The sequence below is a fragment of the Leopardus geoffroyi genome, chromosome C1, assembly GCF_018350155.1.
Source record: "Leopardus geoffroyi isolate Oge1 chromosome C1, O.geoffroyi_Oge1_pat1.0, whole genome shotgun sequence".
Taxonomy (NCBI): domain Eukaryota; kingdom Metazoa; phylum Chordata; class Mammalia; order Carnivora; family Felidae; genus Leopardus; species Leopardus geoffroyi.
The window spans coordinates 56,535,316-56,560,973 of NC_059328.1; the positions used below are offsets into that span (position 1 = coordinate 56,535,316).

General features: G+C 41.1%; 1 long non-coding RNA gene across 2 annotated transcripts in view; it reads left to right on the plus strand.

The window, feature by feature from the left end:
• Nucleotides 1-14,520: 14,520 nt before the first annotated feature.
• The window catches only part of LOC123598045, a 36,486-nt gene continuing 25,348 nt past the window's right edge, over nucleotides 14,521-25,658 (plus strand). The window contains exons 1-3 of one of the 2 annotated variants that reach the window (XR_006712362.1): nucleotides 14,521-14,800; nucleotides 15,450-15,512; nucleotides 18,969-19,026. This is a non-coding gene — a long non-coding RNA (uncharacterized LOC123598045). The remainder of the gene's footprint in view (nucleotides 14,801-15,449; nucleotides 15,513-18,968; nucleotides 19,027-25,658) is intronic. The other variant, XR_006712363.1, reaches the window with a different exon arrangement.

Here is a 25,658-nt window from a genome sequence, read left to right on the forward strand (position 1 = left end):
TAGGAGCTTTTGTTTCATTTCATGTTTTTGTAACAGGTGGATAAACAGTGGCAATATAAAAGGCCTTGAGAAATTCTTGATATCGGCTTCCTTAGAACCTGTATTCTTAGCAGAGGACACTATTGCCAAGGAGGTAAAAATTGGTTCTTGGAGAATGAGACAACCAGATACTACAACGGTTTGTGTTCCTGCCCAGTACATAAATAGGTAAACAGTATATCTGTAGTATTAAAAGTTTACAGGGGGCACCTGGGTGACTCAGTCAGTTAAGCATCTGACTTCCACTTAGGTCAGGATCTTACAGTTTGTGAGTTCAAGCCCCGCGTGGGGCTCTGTGCTGACAGCTCAGAGCCTGGAGCCTGCTTCACATTCTGTGTCTCCCTCTCTCTCTGCCCCTCCCCCACTAGCGCTCTGTCTCTCAAAAATAAAACAAAAACATTAAAAAAACTTAATTAAAATAAAGTTTACAGGGAGGGGGAAATTAGGAAATAAAAAAAGTCTAAAAAGGCTCCTTAAAGGACATGATAATGAAAAAAACAAATGTTCAGAAACACTGCCTTTGAGAAAACATAAAAATTCTCTAGCTCAGCTCTGATTCCAGGAAGAAGACAGGAGACAGGACTATGCTAGGTACTCTATTCAATGATGGCAATTTCCGTGGTTCCAGTTCATCATGATAGTAGTTAAAGAGGAGGGCTGTGGGATGCGTTGCTTGGTTTGAAGCCCTGTTCAGTATATACAGCTGTGTGATCTTGAGCTAGCTAACTTTTCTGCACCTCATTTATTGGTTTCATTTGTAAAATGACTATTATAATACCTGACATGTAAGGTTGTTGTGAGGGATATAGGACCCAGGCTATATTTTAAAAAAGAGCCAGCAGATAGATGAATGAATGAATGAATGAATGAATGAATGAATCAGCAGAAGCCACTTCTGCCTTTATGAAAGAATTCCGATGCCCTTTAGTCCAGATTCTCTAGATGAGCAAATCTAGGCAACATCCTCTTTGTTTAATTTTGAGAATTTTTTGAAAAATATAGAATATAGAAAAGAACAGACATAATATATATTTCCACAACATGAAAATATATGTTAGCATTTTGTCATATTTCCTTTTGTCTTTTTTATATATAAAAATTTTCAATTACATAAAGAATACATATATATGTATATACATACATACACACACACACACACACACACACACACACACACACATATGGTCCCTCTGGCCCTACCATTGTGAATCAAACCTTTAAAAAAGTGCCTACTACCTGCTAGGTATAATTTCTTTACAGGTTTTCTTTCTAAACAGGTAGCCTGAGAGTCTATCTTGCAAAGCATGATCTTCTACCTAGATAGGTAAATGTCTTCATTCAGGTTAAGACCCCAATGACATTTTCTTCATTAATTGAAACTGTTTCTTGTGTATCTACTGTGTGGGTGATGCTTTTGAACTGGGAGAACCATAGCATCAGGCCCAGAAGTCAGCTTTTCAAAATGAAAATCCGGGTAGCGTAAGACAGGGACCACGGGAACAAGCGCAAACTGAAAAACATTATGCACCTAAGGCACTGTCTGATGGCTGTTATTGTTTAAACCGCTTCTTTTACAAAGCAGAACCAGAAAGAGGCCAGAATGGGACCCTATACACCAGCTGGACTTCATACAGAGGACCCAGATATTGACCAATCAGAACGAGGCCCTTCCAACCAATCAAGACAAGGTTTTTTTCTTTTTCTTTCCCTCATTGGCATATTGTGTGGGAATGGGAACCTGAAAGGGAAGTTTCTTTACATAGGTAGGACATCCCTGCTGTTCTAGGAGGCCAGCATAACTATTTTGTTATTGTTGTGTGTCCCTTCAGCTCAAGCTCTAATGCCAATAAAACCTTGCATGTGCCTTTGATTTTGGGGTCCAACCTCATTTCTAACGTTGTTGGTGACAGTTGGAGTGAGGGGGTAAAATCAAGTCTTCCAGTTTCAGGTGGCAGTCCAGATGTTTCTCACAAATGCTAATAAATAATCCACTTCCCATACTAATAACAAATCCAACGGTGGCATTTGCAGATGACTCAGACTCTGCCTTTACAGTGTAATCTCAGCAAAGGAAGATGTGAGCTGTTCGTTTAGGATCAGACCTGGGAACCACACTGGTTTGCACACTGGCCAGGAGACCTGGCAGTGGGGAATTCTGTGGTTAGCAATTGCCTGGGAGGCAAAGGAGTCAAAGTCGTGAGTCCTGAGTGAGGCAGCCCTTGGAAATGCTGTTGCTTGGGTTCCTCAGGCACTAGGCTGTGACCCAAGGGACTGGAATCTTTTGTAAATAGCAGAGGGCCTGACTGCCCTGTCCTCAGGTGTGGTTATTTACTAATCCAAACGTGGAGCCAAGGAGACAATTTGTTTAGATAACAGAGGTTTGCAAGATAATGGCCACTGCCTGGAAAGGCATGCTCTCTCCTGGGGGTAACTCTTAGATCTTGGAATTTGGCTAAAAGGAGGAAACAATATGTAGTGCTCTTGCAGAGGTCTGGAAAACAGAGCCTTGGAGTGCCCCACATGGTTTTAATTATGGCCTGAATGGTTTTTCTTTCTTTTTCTCTCTCTTTACTGTAAAAGCAAAAATAAATATTTTAAATGTTTTCGTATAATCCACTAAACTGTTAAGTATTGATATTAACAATACCACCTACCATGTATGAAGTGCTTCTCAAGGCCAGGCTCCCGGTAAGGCTACTCTCCCAATAGCACCGAGAATGAGAAGGAGGTATCTCTCTTCTACAAATGAAACCATTTCACTAATTTACAACATTCGGACTACGTTTTCTGAGGCTTTCCTGTGTGCTAGGTCCTGTGCCAGTGCCTCAGAGTCTACAATCTACCACAACTGACAAGGGGAAACGCTGTAACTCAAAGACATTTTTTATTTTGCTTGCTGGAAATTGGTGGAGGCAAAGAGAGGAAAGAGCCAGTACATAGTACTGGCTTTTCAGCACATGTCAAAAGGCAGGGGAGGGGGGTGGGGGTGGGTGAAAGCCTCACTAAGTTTGTTTCTATTTCCAAATGAATTCCTGGGGTGGGGAGGGGTTGAGAAGGGGAATATATGAAGCTAAATGTATTTGTAGAACCTGCAGAGAAAAAACTCCCAGTTTAGAACTTCTTTCTTTTCCTGGGTAAGTTTCCTAGTGCTTGGCGCTAACTTCTCATAGAACAAGACCTGCAAAGCATTTACTCCTTTGTCTCCAACAGAGTGTAAACAAATTGTAGTCAGACTCTTATAGGTGGGGGATCTCTTATTTATCTTCCCCCTCCCCCACTGTCAGAACTTGGGGCATTTTAAAAAGCTCATTTAATTTGATGAATATGAACAGAAGAATGAATGCATGAGTGCATGGATTTCTCTTGTGCGATTCACCTGCACACATGAACATGGACTCACAGGTTCACACAGAGGCCAAAATCACATACTTCATATATATTCCCAGAGAAACCAGGTCACTGTTCTCATTACCATAGACCTCCCTTTGGTGGCGTAGCCGACTGGTGTGGTGACCTCTTCCATCCCTCCTTTCTCCAGCCCCACTGTACCAGCTCAACCCATTCTACCACCCCCACCACCATTCCAGTCCCCTCTCTTGGCTGACCCAGGAGACACTAAGGTAACTGATAAGCTAATATAACAGTATGCCCAGAACAAGAGCTCGGCAGTTTCCAAAAGTCCTGACATTTTGACTGTTTATGGCCTTGGAAGGGATTTTGCCTATCATCCATTGCCTATTAAGAAAAACTCTTATTTGGGGAATTTTCACTTGGGTAGGAGAGAGGGTGGTTGGATCCAGATGTGAGGACTGCTGAGCTTCCTCACTCAGGTGTGTGCTCAGGAGGCGGGAGGGATCAGAGGAACTAACTTTACAGCATATCTTTGATGTCCTAGACTTTCTGCTAGATGCCTAAATGGGATGGCTCTTCTAATCGCTGGGTTTTCCACGCAAGTGCTAGGATTCTTATTTTGCAAAGGAGAAAGCTGAGGCTGAGAATGAAAAGGGACTTGTCCAAGCTAATAGTTAAGAACTGACCACCTTAGGAACTACTCCAATTCATAATGCTAGGGCCCTTAGGTAAGTTTTCTTCCTACCTGATCTCTATTATATACACAAAATACTGTCTTGGTATTACTTGTCACCCAAAGATAGGCTAGATCTAGTTTTTATCTTTATTTAAAAAATTTTTTTAAGTTTATTTATCTATCTATATATCTATATCTATGTCTATATCTATGTCTATATCTATGTCTATGTCTATATCTATATGTATATCTATATCTGTATCTATATCTATATCTATAGAGAGAGAAAGTGCAAGCAAGGGAGGGACAAAGAGAGAGGGAGAGAGAATCCCAAGCAGGCCCTGCACTGTCAGTGGAGAGCCCAGCCTGGGGCTTGAACTCAGGAATCTGATCATGACCTGAGCCAAAATCAAGAGCTGGACACCTAAGTGACTGAGCCAGCCAGGTGCCCCTCCTAGTCTTTGCCTTTAAAATACATAGATTAGGGGCGCCTGGGTGGCGCAGTCGGTTAAGCGTCCGACTTCAGCCAGGTCATGATCTCGCGGTCCGTGAGTTCGAGCCCCGCGTCGGGCTCTGGGCTGACAGCTCAGAGCCTGGAGCCTGTTTCCGATTCTGTGTCTCCCTCTCTCTCTGCCCCTCCCCCATTCATGCTCTGTCTCTCTCTGTCCCAAAAATAAATAAACGTTGAAAAAAAAAATTAAAATACATAGATTATAATATGAGGGAGTAATACAAGTGTATACATCATTGTGGAAAATAAATGACTTTTAGGAAAGATAAATGGGCCCTTATGAGAATAGATAGGGGATAAGACAGTTCTATGACAATATCTGTTTAGATGTGGTTCTGATTTCTATTCACCAGTCATTAGAGTCATGTTTTCCACGGTGCCTGGCTGGCTCAGTCAGAAGAGCATGCAACTCTTGATCTCAGGGTCTTGAGTTTGAACCCCACGTGGGATGTAAAGATTACTTAAATACAACTTAAACAACAACAACAAAAAAGAGTCAAGCTTTCCTGGTTGCTCCCAAGGGTTAGGGGATTTATGACAACTGAGTCCTCTTGTGTTCTTTTGGGAGGCTCTGCTCTTAGTCACATAAGGGAGTTAAGGAAAAAGCCCTTCTCAAATGCCTTCAGTTCAACATAATTTTTATGCCATAGTGAAGTCTTCTAGGCCCCTTCAACGTAAAGAAAGGCGATAATGTCTTAATACTTAATTTTACTTTATGAAAACTATGCCAGGGACACACCTTACCTTAAATTAAGCAGGATGTTTTCACAGGGCACTTTTGGCTCCCTGGCATTTGGAGACCTGAAAAAGTTAACCACTAAGTTCATAGCTTCTTCTTCTCCTTCTGTTTATCATCTTCACCATCATCATCTTGCTCACTCTTCTCTGAGCCTGAGGTCAGAAGAGAACTGAGTGTGAGAAACAGCATAAGGGCCAGCATTGGGTTTGCAGATGATTGCTGGCACATTACTTGATTTTTATTTATTTTTTATTTAAAAAAATTTTTTTGAAGATTTTATTTAAAAAAAATTTTTTTTCAACATTTATTCATTTTTGGGACAGAGAGAGACAGAGCATGAACGGGGGAGGGGCAGAGAGAGAGGGAGACACAGAATCGGAAACAGGCTCCAGGCTCTGAGCCATCAGCCCAGAGCCTGATGCGGGGCTCGAACTCACGGACCGCGAGATCGTGACCTGGCTGAAGTCGGACGCCCAACCGACTGCCCACCTAGGCGCCCCTGAAGATTTTATTTTTTAAAGTAATCTCTACTCCCAACATGGGGCTCGAACTCATGACCCCAAGATCAGGAGTTGCATGCTCCACTGACTGAGACAGCCAGGTGCCCCTGTCTTCCAGAGATTCTGACCTAAATGTAACATCCCCTAACAGAGTGGCAGGACCATTTAAAATAAAATTCTGCAGCACCTGGGTGGCTCAGTTGGTTAAGCGACTGACTCTTGATCAGCTCGGGTCATGATCTCACTGTTGCATGATCGAGCCCTGTGTTGGGCTTTGCACTGAGTGTGGAGACCGCTTGGGATTCTCTCTCTCTGCCCCTTCCCTGCTCGTTCTCTGTCCTCTCTCTCTCTCTCTCAAAATAAATAAATAAACTTAAAAAAAAGTTCTTAGAGGGATGTATCTAAGGTTTATAATCTAGATAGGTTTATAAAATAAATATAGGTGGTTGGATATAAGAATGAATCTCTGGGTTCTCATATCCAGGAGCCATGGTCCTGGCTTCCAAATCTCAGGCTCCAAGGTGGAATGATGAATTTTCTAAGAAGAAACACAGGTTTAGATTTAACTATTGGAAATGAGGGCAGAAATACATCAAAAGGGACCCCTGGAGTGAGAAGCATTAAAAATAAATTTTTTTCCGAAACTGTAAGAATCTTGGATTTTGACATGTTCTGCAACTGACACCCAATGAGCCCTTAGGGTAGGGAGGTAGTACTTTTTCCCCTCAAATGTCCTAGACTAATTTGGGGAAAAGAAAAATGTTTAATTATTAAATTAACATTTTTTTAGATTTAATAAACTCTAAAAGAATAATAACCATTATAATAAATATGATCATTGATATTTTCATCATTTCTGAAGCCTTTTCATGGATATTTTATTTGAAAACAATAACATCAGCTTAGTATATCATATCCACGGATGACTTCTAAATTGGCAAGTCTAGGGGCGCCTGGGTGGTTCAGTCAGTTAAGCATCTGACTTCAGCTCAGGTCATGATCTCATGGTTCGTGGGTTTGAGCCCCGCATCAGACTCTGTGCTGACAGCTTGGAGCATGGAGCCTGCTTCGGATTCTGCGTCTCCCTCTCTCTCTGTCTGCCCTGACCCCACTCACACTTTGTTTCTCTCTCAAAAATAAATAAATGTTAAAAAAAAAAATTAAAAAAAAATTAAAAATAAAAAACAAATTGGCAAGTCTAAAGAAATAGGCCAGTGCTTGAAAACAGGTTTTGGAAATTAATCTTTCTCCCCCAATGACAGTGTTTAAACATGGATTTGTAACACAAGCTCTTTCTTGTAATAGTGCAAAGTGAAGAAAACAACAAAAATATTTTACAACAAAGTGAAAATTAAAAATGAAATAAAAATACACACTAGGACCACTGCCAGCCTCGAAGGAGCATTTGTGGAAATTTGAAGAAAGCCTGTTTCTTTAGGATGTACAGAGCAGGACCACAGAGCATACAGCTTGGCCAGGGAAACACAGCTGGATTCCAGCCCCCCAAAAAACACCCTTTCCACTGGGTGCCCTTGGTTAAGGCACAACCTGCCCAACATGATGTGCCCACCCTGCAAAATAACATGAAAGTATACTGCCATTTGTGTACATATATACACACACACACACACACACACACGCACACACACACACACACACATATCCACACTTATACAGACTATCTCTGAAAAGATATGCAAGGAATTGGTAACATTGGGTGCCTCTGGGGAGGAGAACTGGTGAGGAGGGTAGGAAGCAGACATGTTTCCTCAAATATCCTTTGGTGACTTCTGAACTGCATGATTATTGTATGTATGCATTACTTATTAAAAATATAAAAAAATTAAAGGAGTTTTTATTTTGAAGTAGGGGATAAAGCAAGTACACAAATGAATCTTAGAAACCGTGGGATAGAGTAATGAGGCTGTGGCCATCAAGAGAAGAGTGGGCACTTCTATTTGGGAGGGTCAAGAAAGGGGAGTGACATTGGTCATCTGTTTTGGGGCCTGGATAAGATTTCAGTTAACAGACAGGAGGGAAACTGAAGGAGGTATTTTAAGGGGAGAGAGAATGGTAAGGGTAAAAACTAGAGATAGCCAGGAGACTCATCCCCAGAACTCAGTAGGCCAGTTTGTAGTGTAGTGGGTCTGTGTAGGGAGGGGTGGTGGATAAAACTGGCAGGAGTCTGGAATCATATGTGGAAGACTTTGGTTTCTAGGCTGAGACATATAAAACTTGCATAATAAATGAATTAAAGATTTGTAGTTAGAGATGACATCAGATCTCTTCCTAACAGGTTTATATATATATATATATATATATATATATATATATATATATGTATAAATTTTTCTTGGAAAAGGGATTTTTTTTAAGTGTTTATTGATTAGCAAATGCTGGCAACATTGTATCAGTTATCTGAAGTTGTATTCTTTTTTTTAAATGTTTATTTTTGAGAGAGAGAGAGAGAGAGCAAGCATGAATGGGGGAGTGACAGAGAGAGAGAGGGAGACACAGAATCCAAAGCAGGTTCCAGGCTCTGAGCTGTCAGCACAGAGCCTGACATGGGGCTTGAACCCAAGAGAAGTGAGATCATGACCTGAGCCAAAGTCGGACCCTGAACTGAGTCACCCAGGAGCCCCTGAGGTTGTATTCTTTAAAAAAACTTTTCCCCCAATTTTTCTACACTAAGTATTTACTAAAGTATTATTAATTTTAAGTGTACTAGAACCTAAAAAAGTTTTAATCCCATCTATGCTAAGTAAGAAAACTGCAGTATAACAATTAATGAGATCAAGAAAGGGGAGGAAAAAACCCACCCAATAATGACCCCAAAAAAACAAAATCAGAAAACATGATTTTCTAGATTACAGGTCAGGTTTTGAGTGAGTATGAGGCAAATAAAAATAGAATTCCAATTCCGAGATTATGACTTTCTGTATTGCAGGAGTGTCTCTCTCTTTTTAAACCTTCAAACATATTAATTTAAAATTTTGTGTGCATAAATGCTTTTTGTAGGTTAAGTCCAGAAAATGAACTGCAGATATCATATCCAAATTCTGGAGGAATGGAAAATGTATTTAAATTAAAATAAGAAGCTTAAATTGGATAGATGTGAATGAAATGCTTCATCGAAGGTATCCATAGAAACCACTTAAAATAAAGAGAAATGTTAATTCTCTTTGTAAATTGAGCTCCCGGAATCAAAATGAGAGTGAGACATTTAGTATAGGTATGAATACACTTTGGCCTTATCTACATGAAACACACTAATTGACAATTATATTTTTTGGCCATGGTCTCAACTGATAGTGACAACTTATGGCTATAAAACTGATGGGATTCAGCTAGTAAAATAGCTAAGATACATTGGCCTAACTTGTTGATTTAGTCAGCCATGTGATCCGAGAACCATGGCTTTAAGTGTCCCAACCTTTCAGCAGTTTTTCAACAGACAAGAAATTAAACTTTACCACTTTATAGTGATTATATAAGCCGTGTGGGGACACCATTAAAAGTAATTTGTAAAAGAACAAATTTTCCTATGTAAACTTCCCAAGCCAAGTCTCCATTTTTCACATTCCCATTTTAGGTGTGTGTACTAGCAGACATGTTTTACATTGCTGCAGTCACAATGTTTGGAATTCAAAATTATTTCCCTGTTATACACACACACACACACACACACACATATATATATATATATACACACATATACACATATATACACACATATAACATTTTCTGGTTACTAGATTCTTAATTCCTTTTATTATTTTCTATTTATTTATCTATTCAATTTTAGAGAGAGCGAGCGAGCACAAGAGGGGACACGGGCAAAGGGAGAGAGAAAGAGAATACTAAGCAGGCTCCACACTCAGCACAGAGCCTGACTTGGGACTTGATCCCATGACCCTGGTATCATGACCTGAGCCGAAATCAAGACTTGAACGCTCAACTGACTGAGCCACTCAGGTGCCCTCTTCTTAATTTCTTAATTTTCCCTTGTCACAATCAGAAATGATGTCCCTGAGTTGATCATTTGGGAAGTGCTAACTGTTCATTATTACTAAATATAATAATTCATTATTGCTAACTGCATGGCTCTTTCTTACTCCTCCCCATTATGGGTAATTTTATAATGAACTACTTTTGACTTCGCTCATTTCATATTCCAGCTGATGTACACTAGGCCTGCTGTTTTTAATGGCCTCAGACATTCCCAACCATTTTTGCTACAGGACATCTTTCTACTCTTAAGAATTACTGAGGTTCTAAAGAGCTTTTGTTTATGTGAATTCTATCTACCAGTGTTTACTGCATGAGAAGTTAAATTGGTACATTTAAAAATACTTGTCTTAAAATAACAATGACGCATTCATTATATGTTAACGTAAATAACTTCATTTTTATGAAAAATGACTGTGTTTTCCCAAATAAATTCAGTGAGAAGAATGGCATTGTTTAGCATTCTGCAAATCTTTTTAATATTTGTGTCAATGGAAGACAGCTGGATTCTCATGTCTACTTCTGCATTCCATCTGTTGTAGTATCTCACTTCACGTAGCCTCTGGGAAACTTAGTGAAAAAGGCATGAACATCTTAGTATTATCATGAAAATAGTTTTGGGGCACCTGGGTGGCTTAGTTGGTTAAGCGTCCAACTTCATGATCTCACGGTTCCCGAGTTTGAGCCCCATGTCAAACTCTGTGCTGACAGCCCAGAGCCTGCTTTGGGTTCTATGTCTCATTCTCTCTCTCTGTCTTTCCCCTGCTCGCACTCTGTCTCTCTCTCAAAAATAAATAATAGAAACACTAAAAACAAAGTTTGAAAATAGTTTTGACCTGAAAGGATGTTGGTTATCCCCAGGGACTTCAACCACACAAGTCCCCAGGGACTTTCAAACCAGTAGGTTTGAAAACCTACTGGTGCATACCCTAGCAAATACACAAAATTCTTACATGGCTATGGGGTGATATACTTTGTAGTCCTCGAAGACACTTCCCAAAGAAAAGTCTTCATTTATTTTGCTGTTTAAAGAAATTGATAACAGTGATTGTTTATTGTCAAGATCTCTTCCTATTTTCCTTTCTCTGCAGGTCGGTGAGTACTCACTGAATGCTAGTGAATTAAGTTCCAAATTTAATAGGCGTTAATATTAACTTTTCTAGTTAGAATTGAAGTGTTTCAGAGTTGGAAATGCTCAGAGAGAAACACAGTATCTATCATCTGCTCACATACGAGATGGGGACTTCTGGTTGTATGTAAAACAGTTTTAGGTGAGATAACTTGAGGTAGTACCATTGTTAAGTACTACCTCAAGTACTTACTGATGTTAAGTAACATTGAGTAAGGTAGTGAGAAAGGTGTTTCCAGTTGGAGTCTCTTCCCACCTGGTTACATTGAGGAGAAAGTCTCAGAGTGTATTTGTTAATATGTCTTCCATATACTTTAACTAACTGCAATGTCTTTAACTAACTTGCATATTTTCCAATTTAACATAAGGTTAGCCTAAGTCTTAGAGCTAGCCTACGGCTGGCAAGAGTGTCTAGCTAGAATTTAACGTTATTATTTTTAATCATCTCATTTTTATTATTACCATCTATTTAGAGCAAGTCATGTTGGTTTTTAAGTTTAACTTACTTAAAAATATTTAGTTTTTAAAAGTACATTGATTTAAGGAAGAATAGTTATTAAATAATAATATGAGTGGTATCAGTAATAAAGTGAATGACTGAGGTTTGGAAAAAAACTGCTTTAATTCTATCTTCAATTTGCTGGTGGTGAAATCAAGGCATAGAAAAAATGGATTTGATGGAAGTGGCCACAGAGACGCTGGCCTCTTTACTGTCCGTCAAGAGCTCTTTCTACTACAGCCTAAGGAGTGCTAACGTCTAACATTTAACATTTCAGCATTAGGGCCTGCCCCGGAGGCCAGACAAATCCAGGTTAAAACCCCTGCACCATTCCAGGCTGGCAGTGTCATCTTGGACAGAAAGCTTAGCTTCTAACTCCTATGTTTCTTTACTTAGGAAGTCAACATAATTCCTATTTCACCTTAATACTTTGCCAATATTAAATGAGATAATATTTTCAATGATTTAAAATGGCTCCTGGCAACTTAGTCGACAAAGCTATTTTTATTAGCCGAAGTTACTCTCAGTGAACTGCAGAGCATTTGGAGCAAAAGAATCTTCTTAGCCAGGGCTTGGCTCCAGTGTGTGTGAACTGCATCTGCCACTTGGATCCTTAATTAATTAAAGACTGGAAATCATTGCATTTCTCCGGAGGAGATGAACACGTCAATGGTTGCAGGGAATGAAAGGTAAAAAGGGTTAACTGGAAAACTTGTGCAACCAAGGGTTAAAATAGCCTTGAAGCAAAAGCAGAAGAGTTCTGGCCTCTGGCTTATGATGCAAAGCCAAGTGTGTTTGCCTTTGTGAGACCAGGAATGCTTCTGGTGAGCCTTGTTTGTTGTGGAAACTGACATGATCAAAGTGGGAAGAATTAAAACGATCCATCAGAATAATAGCCAAGGCTGTATATGGACTCCCCAGACAGAGACTTGAACCTGAAAGTTCCCACTGAGGACAGACAAGCCGGCTGACAGCAAGCAGCTGGAAAGGACGGGAAAGTGTCTCTCTAGGCAGACGTGTGCAGCTGGGCAATAAAAGCCCTGAGTCTGAAACTAGATGAGAGTTCATTCAGATTTGGGGAGATGAAATGGTGAGATGGAGTGTGGACCTCGTGTTCTTCAGGAACCTTGGCAACACCTAGGCTGTGGTTTTCAGGTGTCAGCTTGTTGAGTGGAGTTACTACGTGAAGCAGGCACTTTGTATTAAAGCATTTGGGGTAAGAAAACTGCTAATTGTGATGGAGATTCTGTGCCAATGGCACAGCTCTAAGTGTTGGAGGCATTATGTCACGCTTTTCCCCAGAGCAGTCTCCAAATGTTGAAAAATTCTCATTATGATTAAGTAGAATTAAGAGTCCCTAAGTGGCTGGCATGATTTTGTATTGTTTGCTCACTTAGTCCTTTATCCCAGGATGAGGATTAGTTAAACTCTTTGATATTCTATCAAGTATGAAATGACCTTGGAGCCCCAACTGTTGCTAAGTTAGGATGCCTACTGGAGGCATCCAAGGAATTACAAGACAGAAGAGTGGGATAAGATCTTAAAGAAGCCCGGCGCTACTTACACATTTTAGAGGTGGGGAAACTGAGGCCTGGAGAGGAGAAACAACTTGCTCAATATTACACAGAGTCTTCTGCTTTTCAGGCCAAGGTTTGTCTGTTGCTATGTTAAGGAACCCCCAGAAAATGGACTATTGGCTTAGAACAACACCCACAAGAGGTAGTGTCACATTGTGGGCATATGTAATTTGAGATACTGAAAGGTTATCACACTGTTTTTATTTTCGAAAATAATAATGATCTTGCTTTTTGTCTGGGTTTTTCTTTGTATATATTGGCATAGCATTTTAATCTCTCTGCCTCCCAGGGCACATTTTACCAGGACTCTCCTGGACAGAGGCAGGTAGATGCAGAGTGAGGCTTTTACAAAGATCACTAACATGCCCAATACTGGGCCCAATGAGATAATTTAATAATCATAATACCTTACACTGAGCGCTTTACAAATCACTTTTTAATCTCTTCTTTCATTAATCCATACACAATCCTAAGAGGGAGGCAGAGCAGTTATTACCACCATCCATCTTATGGATGCACTAAGCAGGAGCCTGGTTGCTTCCCTGGGGTCACAGGCCCCAGAATAGGTGAACAGAGTCCAGCTGGGGGCTCCAGCCTCCCAGGACTGTCAGGTTGGGCACCTCTCCCAGTGAGCAGTGGCCTGGATGCCTGAATTCCCTAGGGTGCATGCTCTGAGCTCTTGACTTGATGGGAGTTTCAGGAAATTCTTTTTTGCAGAATTCATTTTTTCTTTTTTTTCTCCCAGAGGGAGGGACTAGAAGTGAAGAGAGGTGCTCAGAAGGAGCTAGAGCAGGTTGGTGGTGGAAAGGGCAGGGGGGTGGGTTGAGGGGGTGGGTGAGTGGAGAAGGCAGCCTGGAAGTCTTGGCATAAAAAAAAATAAGAACCGGGAAAAGGTTTGAGTCTGTAGACTTCAGATGTGAAATCCCAGGAAAAGGCTCCTCCTTGTCCTTTCTGTGGGCTCCCAGCATTTGCTAACTTGAGGAAAAAGTTTGACGTTTGCATTTCTTGTTATCTGCCCTCCTCCAGGAGGGTACCCGAGGAGTTTGGGTTCACAGACTTCTAGGCACTGGGCCCCATTCGGCAGGGAGGTGGGGGAGAGCCCACAGGCCTCCTGTGGAGCAGCCTGGGGATGGGAGGAGAAAGTCGGCCTGGAATCAAAGCAGTAAGAGAAACCCGGGAGGGCAGGGGGTGGGGGGGGGGGGCGGGAGCGGCTATTGGGCTGCCTCTCTGCTCTCAGCCAAGGCTTTGCCCAAGCTAATTTCCTGCCAGGCCCTAACACAGGTACCACCCCTTTCCCACCCTTCTTCCAGATCCACTCCATCTTTAACATCGCTAAGGGAGGGAACCCAGAAAAAGAAAGCTGGGCCTTATAGGTTTCTGTTTGCTTTGAAACCACTTATGGAACAAGAATCAGGGCCCACAAATGTGGCCCCTCAGGAATGACCCCCACCCCCACCTCCCAACTCTAGTTGAGTTACCAAATGAGGCCAATTCATTCTCTGGAATGTTGCAGCCCAGGCAATGATGATTGATACTGACAGGGAAGCTTTCATGTAGCAATATCCCCGGCCACCGGCTGTGAGGCAAAGAGAAAGAACTCTCTGGAATTCACAACATTCCCCCTCCAATTAATCCCCAGCCACCCCGCTGTGTGTGAATGGGTTGTGCTGGGGATTCGTAGCTCTGATGCGGGAGATTTGCTGATTCCTTTGAGCCCCCTGAGGAGAGGTGATATGGAGAGCAAATAATCAGCATGCAGCACGGAGGCGAGGTAATGAATTGGCTCGGCTGGGCCTGGCTTCACTATTTGTACACTTTTAGGCACCTCGGAAACTGGGTTTGCAGACAAAAACCTGTGCTGAGGGGCCCTCAACCCCCGACTTTTTGTGGGCCTGGACCCCTGCGGCCTCTCCTACTAGCTTAAGATTGGAGCCCTGTCTCAGAAAGGAGGAGCCAGAGGTAAAGTGCCCAGTGCCCGGATTCTGACTCTCCCCACTCCCACCCCACCGGCGCCGTCAGACACTCACCCCAGTCAGGACCAGTTTCGCTGTTTGCATTCTACTGAGTTGCAGTTTTCAGTCTAAGTCCACTGCCTTTCAGAATGCGGTTTACTTTTCACTCAGGGCTCCAGGTGCATTTCTGCGAAGACTTCGCCGCTGGCAAGATTAAGCTGTGGCTTTTTCGTGTTTGCAGAGCATTGTGACAGGCCAACGGTATTTTGTTTTGCTGGATGAGGGGTCTGTCTCGGTCCGCTTCAGTGCCTCCCATGGTACTCAAAAATAATAATAGTACCTGACTAAAATAGTAACTAACGTTTGTTGAGCACTTACTATGCAGGCACTAAGAGTTTACATGCATTATCACATTAAATCCTCACAGGGATCTCTGAAGTTGGTGCCATTCTCTGCTTTATTTTATAGAGAGGACAAAGAGGCTTAGAAATTCCTAACCAGCACGGGGTCACAGACTGGAAGTGGTAACTGGTAAGTAGGAGGAGTCAGATTCCCACAAGGGTCTGTCCCTCCGTACAACCTCCGGTTCCCACCAACCCCTTGCGTCTGTTTAGGCTCTCTAGGCTCTCTGTTGCTTCTCGCCTGGAGAGCCTGCCACATATCTTCCAGCTTCCAACCAGCAGAGCTCCAACCCCCCATCCACACTGCAGCCAGGAGGAGGGCTCTAGGAGAGACACCCCAATGGGCCACTCCCCTCTTAAACTCTTCAGAGTTTCCCCAAACCACCTAGAAGAAAGTTCAAATGCCTCAGCTTAGCACACAAGCCCCTTTATGATTGGGCACCTGGAAAGAATTAAATAAAGATTGAGGAGATAATCCTAACAACCCCTTGAAGGAGTCTGCTGGGTGGGGCTGTGAAGGGAATATGGGTCCCTTTTTCTGAGACTCCAGAGTCTCCTTCTGGGCCTGGCTCCCCAGGGCAGTTTCCACTCTGACCCTGCCCTCATCTTGTCATTCTTGACAGTTGCTACTATTTACTTGCCTTCCTGTGTCCCTCCTCCTCCATTCAGGATCGAAGGTGTTGGATGCAGATTTTACTTTTGGTTCCATGAGATCTGAAGGGAATTCACGCTGAACACTTTTATTTTTAAGGATTTTTGTTGTCAGGAACCACAGGGCACTAGACAAAAACTATGACAATGTCCCTAACTATTTGATGCTCATTGTCAACCACTCTGAGGTTTCATATTTTACGGGCCAAGAAATTTCATATTTTACGGGCATTTTTGTACACTGAATTTGGGTTTTCCTCGATTGACTGACAAATGAGCCCCTCAGGCTCTCCCACGGGTCCTGCCTGCCAGTCCCTGTGTGGTGTTAGCCACAGCATCTTTGTTTTCACAGCAGTGCTACTATAATTATTTAAGCATTTCATTATAAGCTGTCCTTATTTTATACAAACATGTGTAAAACTGAAATAGTCAATAGTCTATCAACCGTACCTATTGAGATGCTGTTATAAGTGGCGGAATGTGGCAAACAGGACAGCTAAGATCCCTGCATTATGTAATTTATGTCAGGAGGGCTGAGAAAGATCAAGTACAAACAAATAAATATGCAAGATCATGGTTAGCAGCATAAAGAAATAAAACAGGGTAATGTGATAGAGAAGTGGTGATGCTGCTTTAGATTAGTGACAGGATGGGCTTTCTTTTTTTTTTTTTTTAATGTTTATTTATTTATTGAGAGAGAGAGAGAGAGAGAGAAGAGGGGCAGAGAGAGGGAGAGAGAATCCCAAGCAGGCTCCACACTGTTAACCCAGAGCCTGACCATCAGTTGCAGAGCTTGACCTGGGGCTCAGTCCCACTAACCCTGAGATTGTGACCTCAGCCAAGAGTCAGATGCTCAACTGACTGAACCACCAAGGTGCCCCTAGAGGATGGGCTTTCAGAGCAGGTGATATGTGAATGGTAACCTGAATGGTAAGAAGGAACCATCCATGCAAATAATAGGAAGTAAAGCATTCCAGGCAAGTGCCAAGGACCCGAGATGGGAAGAAGCTTCTCTTTGAAGGCACAATAAAGAGGCTGGAAGCGATGGAGTATGTTGAATGAGCAGAAAGTGGGATGGGAGATTAGGCAGGAGATGTGAGCCAGCAGATCTTTAAGATCTTGTAGGCCAGTGGCTTTCAAACGTATTTCCCAGAGAAAATACATTTGACATTGCTTTCCACTACACACACACACACACACACACACACACACACACCTGAAAGAGAAGTTTCATGAGATAATATTTATTCTTACTACATACAATAAACTCTGATATTTTCTATTTTATTTTATTTTAAAATGCTGATCCTTCCCCAGAACATTGGTTTCACACCTTACTAAATGGCTTGGTTTGGACTGCTCTGTTCTAGACCTTAGTAAGGAGTTTGGATTTTATTCTTGGTATAATTGGAAACCTCTGGGAAGTTGTAAGTGGAGAGTAATATGGTCTGATTTATGTTTTTAGCTTTGCTGTCTAGAGAGCAAATTATGTGAAGGTGGGTGAGAACAACAGCAGGGAGATGAGTTAGGAAGCTATTGCATTGCATCTAGAGGAGAAATAGTGGTGGCTTAGACTAGAGTGATAGCAGAGGAGACAGAGAAGTGGATGAATATTATAACATTTGGAGGTAAAGCCAACATTGGATATGTGTGGAATGTGAAGAACAGAGAGGAGGCAAGGATAACTCCAAGAGCTGTTTGTTTTTAGCAATATGTAGTGTAGTCATTTCCTGAGATGAAAAATTGCAGAGTGATCAAATTTCGGGGAATGAGAACATTGCTTTGGATATTTCAAGTTTAGGATTCATACTATACATCTTATTGGAGATGTTAGGTAGGGATTTAGAAATACCAGTAAGGGTGCTTTGGTGAAATATCAGGGTTAGCAATGAAGCTTTAAGAGTCAAGGGCATATGGATATGATTTAAAGCCATAGGTCTACAGAAATTTACCTAGAGAGAATGTGTGGCTAGAAAGGAGCAGTAAATCATTAGATTTAGTAAATCTAAGTCATTAGATATACTGAAAGTCTCAGGTAGTCATCCATTGGACATAATGAGGACAACTGTTAAATTACAGAGGAAAAACCAAATCTAAGAATATATGTGAAATGTTAGCAGTATATCATCTAAAGTGTCCTTAGGAATTTTCTAATACATTTAATTTTATGTGGATTGACCTCCTCTCACATTGTTTGCATGACTTCTTGTTGAACTTTTACTCATACAACTTTAGTGTGCTTTTCTAGAAGTTCTTTACAAAAGTGGAAGACTATCTGTATACAAGATCTTATTCTTTGATTTGTTTAAAACATTGCTCTTATTCTCTCACATCTATGTAGATATTCTAGCTGAAGAAGTTTATATTCTCATTCAACCTAACTTTCTTTCTGGGGCTGGAACACATCTATTTTCACCTTTCCTGCTAAGGAGACACCATTCTTTGTCTACTATTTCCCATCTCTTTCTGTCACATAGGGTGTCAGGATGACTTAATTGTGTAAGCCATTCCAAGAAAAAAAAAGATTCTTCCCTCCTTTCCTTTCCTTTCCTTTCCTTTCCTTTCCTTTCCTTTCCTTTCCTTTCCTTTCCTTCCCTTCCCTTCCCTTCCCTTCCCTTCCCTTCCCTTCCCTTCCTTTCCCTTCCCTTCCCTTCCCTTCTCTTCCCTTCCCTTCCTTTCTCCTCTCCCTTTCCTTCCTTCCTTCCTTCCTTCCTTCCTTCCTTCCTTCCTTCTCTCTTCTTTTTTTTTCTTTCTCTTTTTCTCAAGGGCAGTGGTTTTCAAGCTTCAAATGAAATCTTAAGTTAAAGCTCCAGAGAGAAAATGAGCAATGGAATAATGGTACCTTCTTCTTTCCTTTGTGGAGACCTTATCAGCAACTTTATGAAATCTAGGTTTCCTCAAATTATTACTGAAGTGGATTCATTTCCTCTTTGAGGAGTCTTCAGGTAAGAGGAATCTCTACTGTCTATGAGCCAGTTGTTTACCCAGAGAAGGTAAGTAAAGATGGTTTCCTGTGACAGCATCAATGATAGTATTTCACCCTCGAGGAATAGTGGAGAGCCAGAGAGCTTATACAGATTGCATCTTAAAAAGAGAATCATATTTCGCGAGTTGGTCAGAAAATACGGTATGCCCGATGATTTAAATAGTTTAATACAAATACGTCGGTGTGATTTCTTTTTTCCAAAAGACAATACAGTATAGTTTAAATAATGCTCCCTCTGGAATCAGAAACCTTGAGTTCAGTCTCTGCTTTATCTCTTATCAGCTGTAAGCCTGGCATCAGAGCAAATAATGTAACGTCTCTGAGCTTCAGGTTCTTCGTCTATCGGTTGGGCAAAGAATCTTCCTCATTTGTTGCAAAGATTAACCAAGAAAAGAACACACAGAGCACCTAGTACCAGCAGTACTTGTCATGCAGTAGGCTCTTAACATAAGACAAATAGTTATTATGATTATATTGTTGCATTGCCTACTTTGGTGACAAACATGAAGACCTGGATCAGATATGACCTCCAACCCTGTAAATGCTGATGAGACATCTGGCTGATATTGAGATGGAGCATGACATGTGTCTAAGGGCTAAGTGAAATGGGTTTTGTAATATATGGTCATACCTTGGATGACTTCTCAGAAATTCAAGTCTGTTATATACCTAAAGAAATGAAAAAGCCAAAAACTTCTGGCACCTGGCCTAACGGCCTGGGTTCTTTTGAGTCAATATGGTTTGTCCTCTTTGTTCTTATTTAATAGGAGTTAGGTCCTGACCATAGCTCATTTCTACATGACTTCACCACTGGGATGCCTCCCTAAGTTTTCACAATAGCAGACCACAGAGGATAAACATAACTAAGACATAATTTCTATGGAAATGGAGGCCTGCAAAATGAAAACTGAGATTCATTTATCCGTTCTTTCATTCACTCCATAAATATCTACTGAACTTTGTGTACTGAGGACACATATGTATAGAGACTGTATCGTGATAGTGACAAGACAAACAAAATCTTGCCCTCATGTGAGGTCAGGCAATAAATAAATACATAAACAAAAAAAGATAATTACAGGTTGTGGTAAGCGTGGTGGGGAAAGTAAGCATGGTGCTGTGACAGAGACTCTAATAGTTAGGAAGGGCTTCCCATAGGAGACGGGGTTCAAGATGAGACCAAAAAACCAGCCACATGAATAGTCAAAAGAGAAGCTCTCCGGACAGAGGCAGCACCAAGGGTGCTGAGGTGCGAAAGAACTGGAAAGTTTAAGAGCTTCTAGAAAGCCAGCATGACTGGAGTATAATGAAGGAAAGAAGGGGAAACTTGAAAATTTGCTGCATCTATGGGAAGTCACTGGGGGCTTTGAAATAAGGGGAGTGACATAAGCTGGTTTTTATTTTCAAAAAAATCAATGTAAAAAAGAGCTGATGGGAGAAGGCTAAGAGTTGGCACAGTAGGAGAGCTAGGAGGTGACATGGATGAAAATGGATAGTGGCTTAGGGCAGAGAGGACTAGAGAGTCTCAGGATTTAGTTTGGAGACAGAGCAATATCATTTGCTGATAGTGAGAGAAAGGAAAAAATCATAATTTCTGGCTTAACAACTGGTGGTCTGTCGTTTTCAGAGGAAGGGAAGACTGTGATATGATCAGTTTAGGAGTTGAGTGAAGAGGGACTCATATGTTTTCATTTCAGAAACGTTTAGTTTGAGATGTTGGTGAAACCAGCAGGCAGATATGCCAGAAAGTCATTGGATGTGGAAGAAACTCTAGAGCTCAGATGAACTGCTAAGCTGGAGACAGAAGTTTAAGGATCTTTAGAAACTGTTTATATTTGAATCCAAGGGAATGGGTAAAACCATCTAGGGAGAGGAAGAATGAAAAAGGGCCCAGAATCTGCCCTTGGGGACTCCAAAATTAAGATGATTATAGAGGAAAAGGAATTAGTAGTAGAAACTAAAAAGCCATGGCCTTGAGGTAGGAGGAAAATCTTAAGTGATGTCTCTAGGGGGAAAAATAAAAAAGCTTGGAGAGGTAAGTGTGGTAAGAGTGAAGAAGTGGTCAACTGTGTCAAAATCCATTTGTAAACCCAAACTTCTCTATATGACACTCAATAGCACCCACTGGGGCAAGGTTGATCCTGGCTAAATCTCCCAAAAGTATCAGAAGGGCAATTTATTTAACCTTTTTTTTTGAAGTCAATATAAGAACTTTATTATTTTTTAATTTCAGCTTTATTGAGGTATAATTGAATTACTTAAACTTTCTGAGTGTTTCTTCATTTATAAAATAGGGGAAATACATGCATCTCTTAGGCATTTGTAAATAGTGAATAAGATAATTTATATAAACTATTCATAGAACATCAGGTATATAGTGTTCAATAGATGGCAGTTGTTATTATTAAATAGCATTATGTGTAGAAACCAGAAGACCCACATTCTAATGATTTTAATGTAGACTCTGCATTTAACAGTGGTTTTATTGGGCAATAGTAGTAATTTGAATTTCAGTTTCCTTACTAGTCAATTGGGGACAATAGTTCCTGTCCTGCCTTCTTTTCTTATAGGGCTGTCAGAAGGATTCAATGGTGTAGTGACTATGGGAGGGCTTTGTAAGCCATCCAGTACTAAGGAGATATGAGGACTTTCTATTTGTTCAGTAGAATTTCTATTTGTCTAGCTTTCAAATCAGCCCACTGTCTACACTTTAGGAGTGCTGGGAATAGGTTTGAGGGAAGCAATAGACAAAACTGGAAAATGACGTTTTTTAACTCGACCCAAACTTATCAGATTTAAGGTTCAGCTTGGGCACACTCTGTTTCCTTCATTTTCTTTTGAAGGGATCCACAAGAATCAAGATTTTTTTTTTTTAATTTTTTTTTCAACATTTTTATTTATTTTTGGGACAGAGAGAGACACAGCATGAACGGGGAGGGGCAGAGAGAGAGGGAGACACAGAATCGGAAACAGGCTCCAGGCTCTGAGCCATCAGCCCAGAGCCCGACGCGGGGCTCGAACTCACGGACCACGAGATCGTGACCTGGCTGAAGTCGGATGCTTAACCGACTGCGCCACCCAGGCGCCCCTTTTTTAAAATTTTTTTTTTTAATTTTTTTTTTTTTAAGAATCAAGATATTAATGCAAGTGCAGAGCCAGAATCTCTCTGATATTCCTTTGATGGAAGCAGAATGTTCCTACCTCAGGCCCTTTGTACTTGATGGTTTCCTCTGCCTGAAACATAATCACTTATATATCTATATTGGCTCATTCCTTATTCTTTCAGTTCTGCTCAAAATTCAGCTTATCTGAACCTTTTCCAGACCAGCTGCTTTAAATTAGCACACACACTCAGCCCCCCATCCCCCCACTTCATTTTCCTTCTGACATGGTCCACTCACTAGAATAGAAATTCCACAAGGAAAGAGATTTGTTGGTTCTTTGAGTCCTTTATTTCTAATATCTGGTGCTTATTAGGCACTGAAAAAAATGTTTGCTGAATGAATGAATAAATTAATCAGAACCTGATGACTCCATAAAGGAGCAAAGACATTAGGAGTTTAAAAAGATGTGGAGACAACCCTTAATTCTATCATTCACCACAATGATAAACTGATCAGTGTCAGTTTCTTTGGTCTATTATGTGAGGATACCTGACTATATTCCTTAGAAAGCTGTGAGGATTAAAGGAGACATGGAATTTAACTGTAATCAGAGTAGAGAATTAACATTTATTGAGCATCCACTACAGGCTGGACCCTTTACATAAAATCATTCTCATACTACTATTGTAAGGCAAGTATCATTTTTTTCCCTATTTAACTGAGATCAGTCTGAAGCTCAGAGAGTTGTTACCCAAACAGTAAATGGTGGAGTTACTGTTTTCATCTAGCACCTTTCATACCCTTTTCACCATGGGCCACTTTTCACATGTCAGTTGTTATTTTCAGGAGCCAAATGTGGAAGCCAATGCTGCATATTGAGTTGTCATCAAATCTTGATAAAAGGACAGCAGTGTGAAAGAAGAGATTTTGGCAAGTGAAACTTGTCTCCTTGTTGTGGTTAAATCTTGCAAAGGAAACTGCAGCCAACTCTCCTGAAAGTGCTGTAGTCAATTTGTAGGGTCAATAACAGCTTCCTCAGTCTCTGCCTGACCAGGGGGCTTGACTTGTTTCAGAGCCTCTCTGGAGCGTTTGGTGGCTCATTTCACCTCTGCTCTTCAGCAAATGTGGGATCTACTGAAGAAAGGCTCTACACTCTGCAGACTCCCTTCATGTGCTACAAAATAGAGACAGAAGGGCCAGGTCAAAGCAAAATCCTGGCTTTCTTCTTTCGAAGCCTGTTCTGGCCCTTTCTTTAAAAAGATTTTTTTATATATATTTATTTTTGAGAGGGAGAGATACAGAGCGAGCAAGAGCGAGCACGCAAGCTGGAGAGGGGCAGAGAGCAAAAGGGAGAGAGCTATCCCAAGCAGGCTCTGCACTTTTAGCACAGAGCCTCAATGCCGGGCTTGAACTCAGAACTGTGAGACCATGATGCAAGCTGGAACCAAGAGTCAGACATTTAACTGACTGAGCCACCCAGTTCTGGCCCTTTCTTTATTTAAAAACAGTTTTTAATGCTTATTTATTTTTGAGAGAGAGAGAGAGCACAAACAGGGGAGGGGCAGAGAGATAGAAAGAGAGGGAGACGTGGAATCTGAAGCAAGCTCCAGGCTCCCAGCTGTCAGCACAGAGCCTGATGCAGGACTCAAACTCATGAACCATAAGATCATGACCTGAGCCAAAGTCAGAGGCTTAACTGACTGAGCCACCCAGGAGACCCTGTTCTGGCCCTTTCTAATGTATGTTGTAACTGCTGCCCAGGTCTCAGAGAATTTCATTTTTAGATTTTCTACGTCCCAAATATATTTTTAGTGAATGGTGTCTTCTGCCCTTCAGGGTTTCTGGGCCACTTGGGCCCAGGTGAGTCACCTGTCTCAAAGGAATGCTGCTGATTCTGACAGAAAGCTCCATGAATGTAGATTTCTGTCTCACTAGTCTTCTTCTTCTTCTTCTTTTTAAAGTTTATTTTACTTATTTTGAGAAAGATAGTGCACAGGAGAGGCAGAGAGAGAGAGAGAGAGAGAGAGAGAGAGAGAGAGAGAGACTCCCACACAGGCTCTGCTCTGTCAGCACAGAGCCCGACGCAGGGCTTGAACTCACGAACCTCAAGATGATGACCTGAGCCCAAATCAGGAGTGGGTCACCTAACCAACTGAGCCACTCAAGTGCCCCTTATTTTTCTTTTGGTTGTACTGGTGGGGAAAGGTGGTTTTTGAACACAATAAATTGCTTTAACAAGCCGGGTTTCCCATTTGTTTCTCAGTTTAGGTGAGGTGGCAAGTCTGGTTACATAAATAGGTTTCTTAGAACAGTAATTCTCACACTTTTCATGTTCCTGGTATTTTTAGTTGCAGGACTTAAAAGGATTAAAAGATTCATCCAACAGCAGTAAACAAGTTAGCAGTCATTATTGATCAGTCTGAACTACAGAGAATAATATTGTCTTACATTTTAATTTTTTTTCAGTATTCCCTTGATCTTCCAGCATTGCTGTTGCTGTTTGCTAGAAAATTTGAATATCCTAACTACTCTTTCTTATATACACAGAGGACAATGTTCTCAAGTGTTCCAGCAAATACTTCTTTCTTTGGTACCTGCTTGAATCTGTGATACAAATCTTTCTGGTTCAGAGCAAGTTTTGCTCTGACTACATCATGTTACATAAGCCACTGAATGCAATGCTTAATCAGTGGGCTTGGCTAAACAGAATATCTTTAGTGATAGCCAAAGTGTATTGAGCATGTTGATAAAAAAAATTAGTTACACATACAGATTGTTGGATGCATAGGTGTTCTGTGTCACACTATTGGTAAACTATTGATCTAGACAAATGCAGTCTAAGCTTCTGACTTTCTCTGTTCTCTTTTATTTTCATCTTTTACATATAACTGTATTTAACTTCTGCTTTTGCCAAGATAGTTTGTGGGAGGTTTTTTTTTCTTCCCCAAATACCAGCCTTCTTTTTCTCTGAGTCAAATAAGGTCACAAAACAGAGTATCTTAACACAACTCTGGTCCTGAATAAAAGAATCCAGTTTGTAGAAATTACATTAGTGGGAAAAAAATATGAGTTTGATATTCAGCCACTTGGTAATTGGGTGGTGTTGGTCTGCACTCCTATTCCTTCCTCTGTAAAATAGAGATAATAATACCTCCTATTTGTGAAAAGTGGATAATATATGGAGTATATGTGGCACAGTGCTTAGTCAGTATTCATTTCCTTTTCTTTATGGCCTTCTCCTCTTCTGGGGACCTCTATGTGTTTGCTGGTGCTGCCATCTGAAAAATTTGGGTGAGGTCTGAAGGATAGATGAGTTGGAATTGACAGACAATGAGTAAGCAAGAGTTGAGGCTGCCTCCCTGAAGTGGACAGATGCATATTAACATTATTCTTCATAGGATGTTTAAAAAATTTTTTTTTCAACGTTTATTTATTTTGGGGACAGAGAGAGACAGAGCATGAACGGGGGAGGGGCAGAGAGAGAGGGAGACACAGAATCGGAAACAGGCTCCAGGCTCTGAGCCATCAGCCCAGA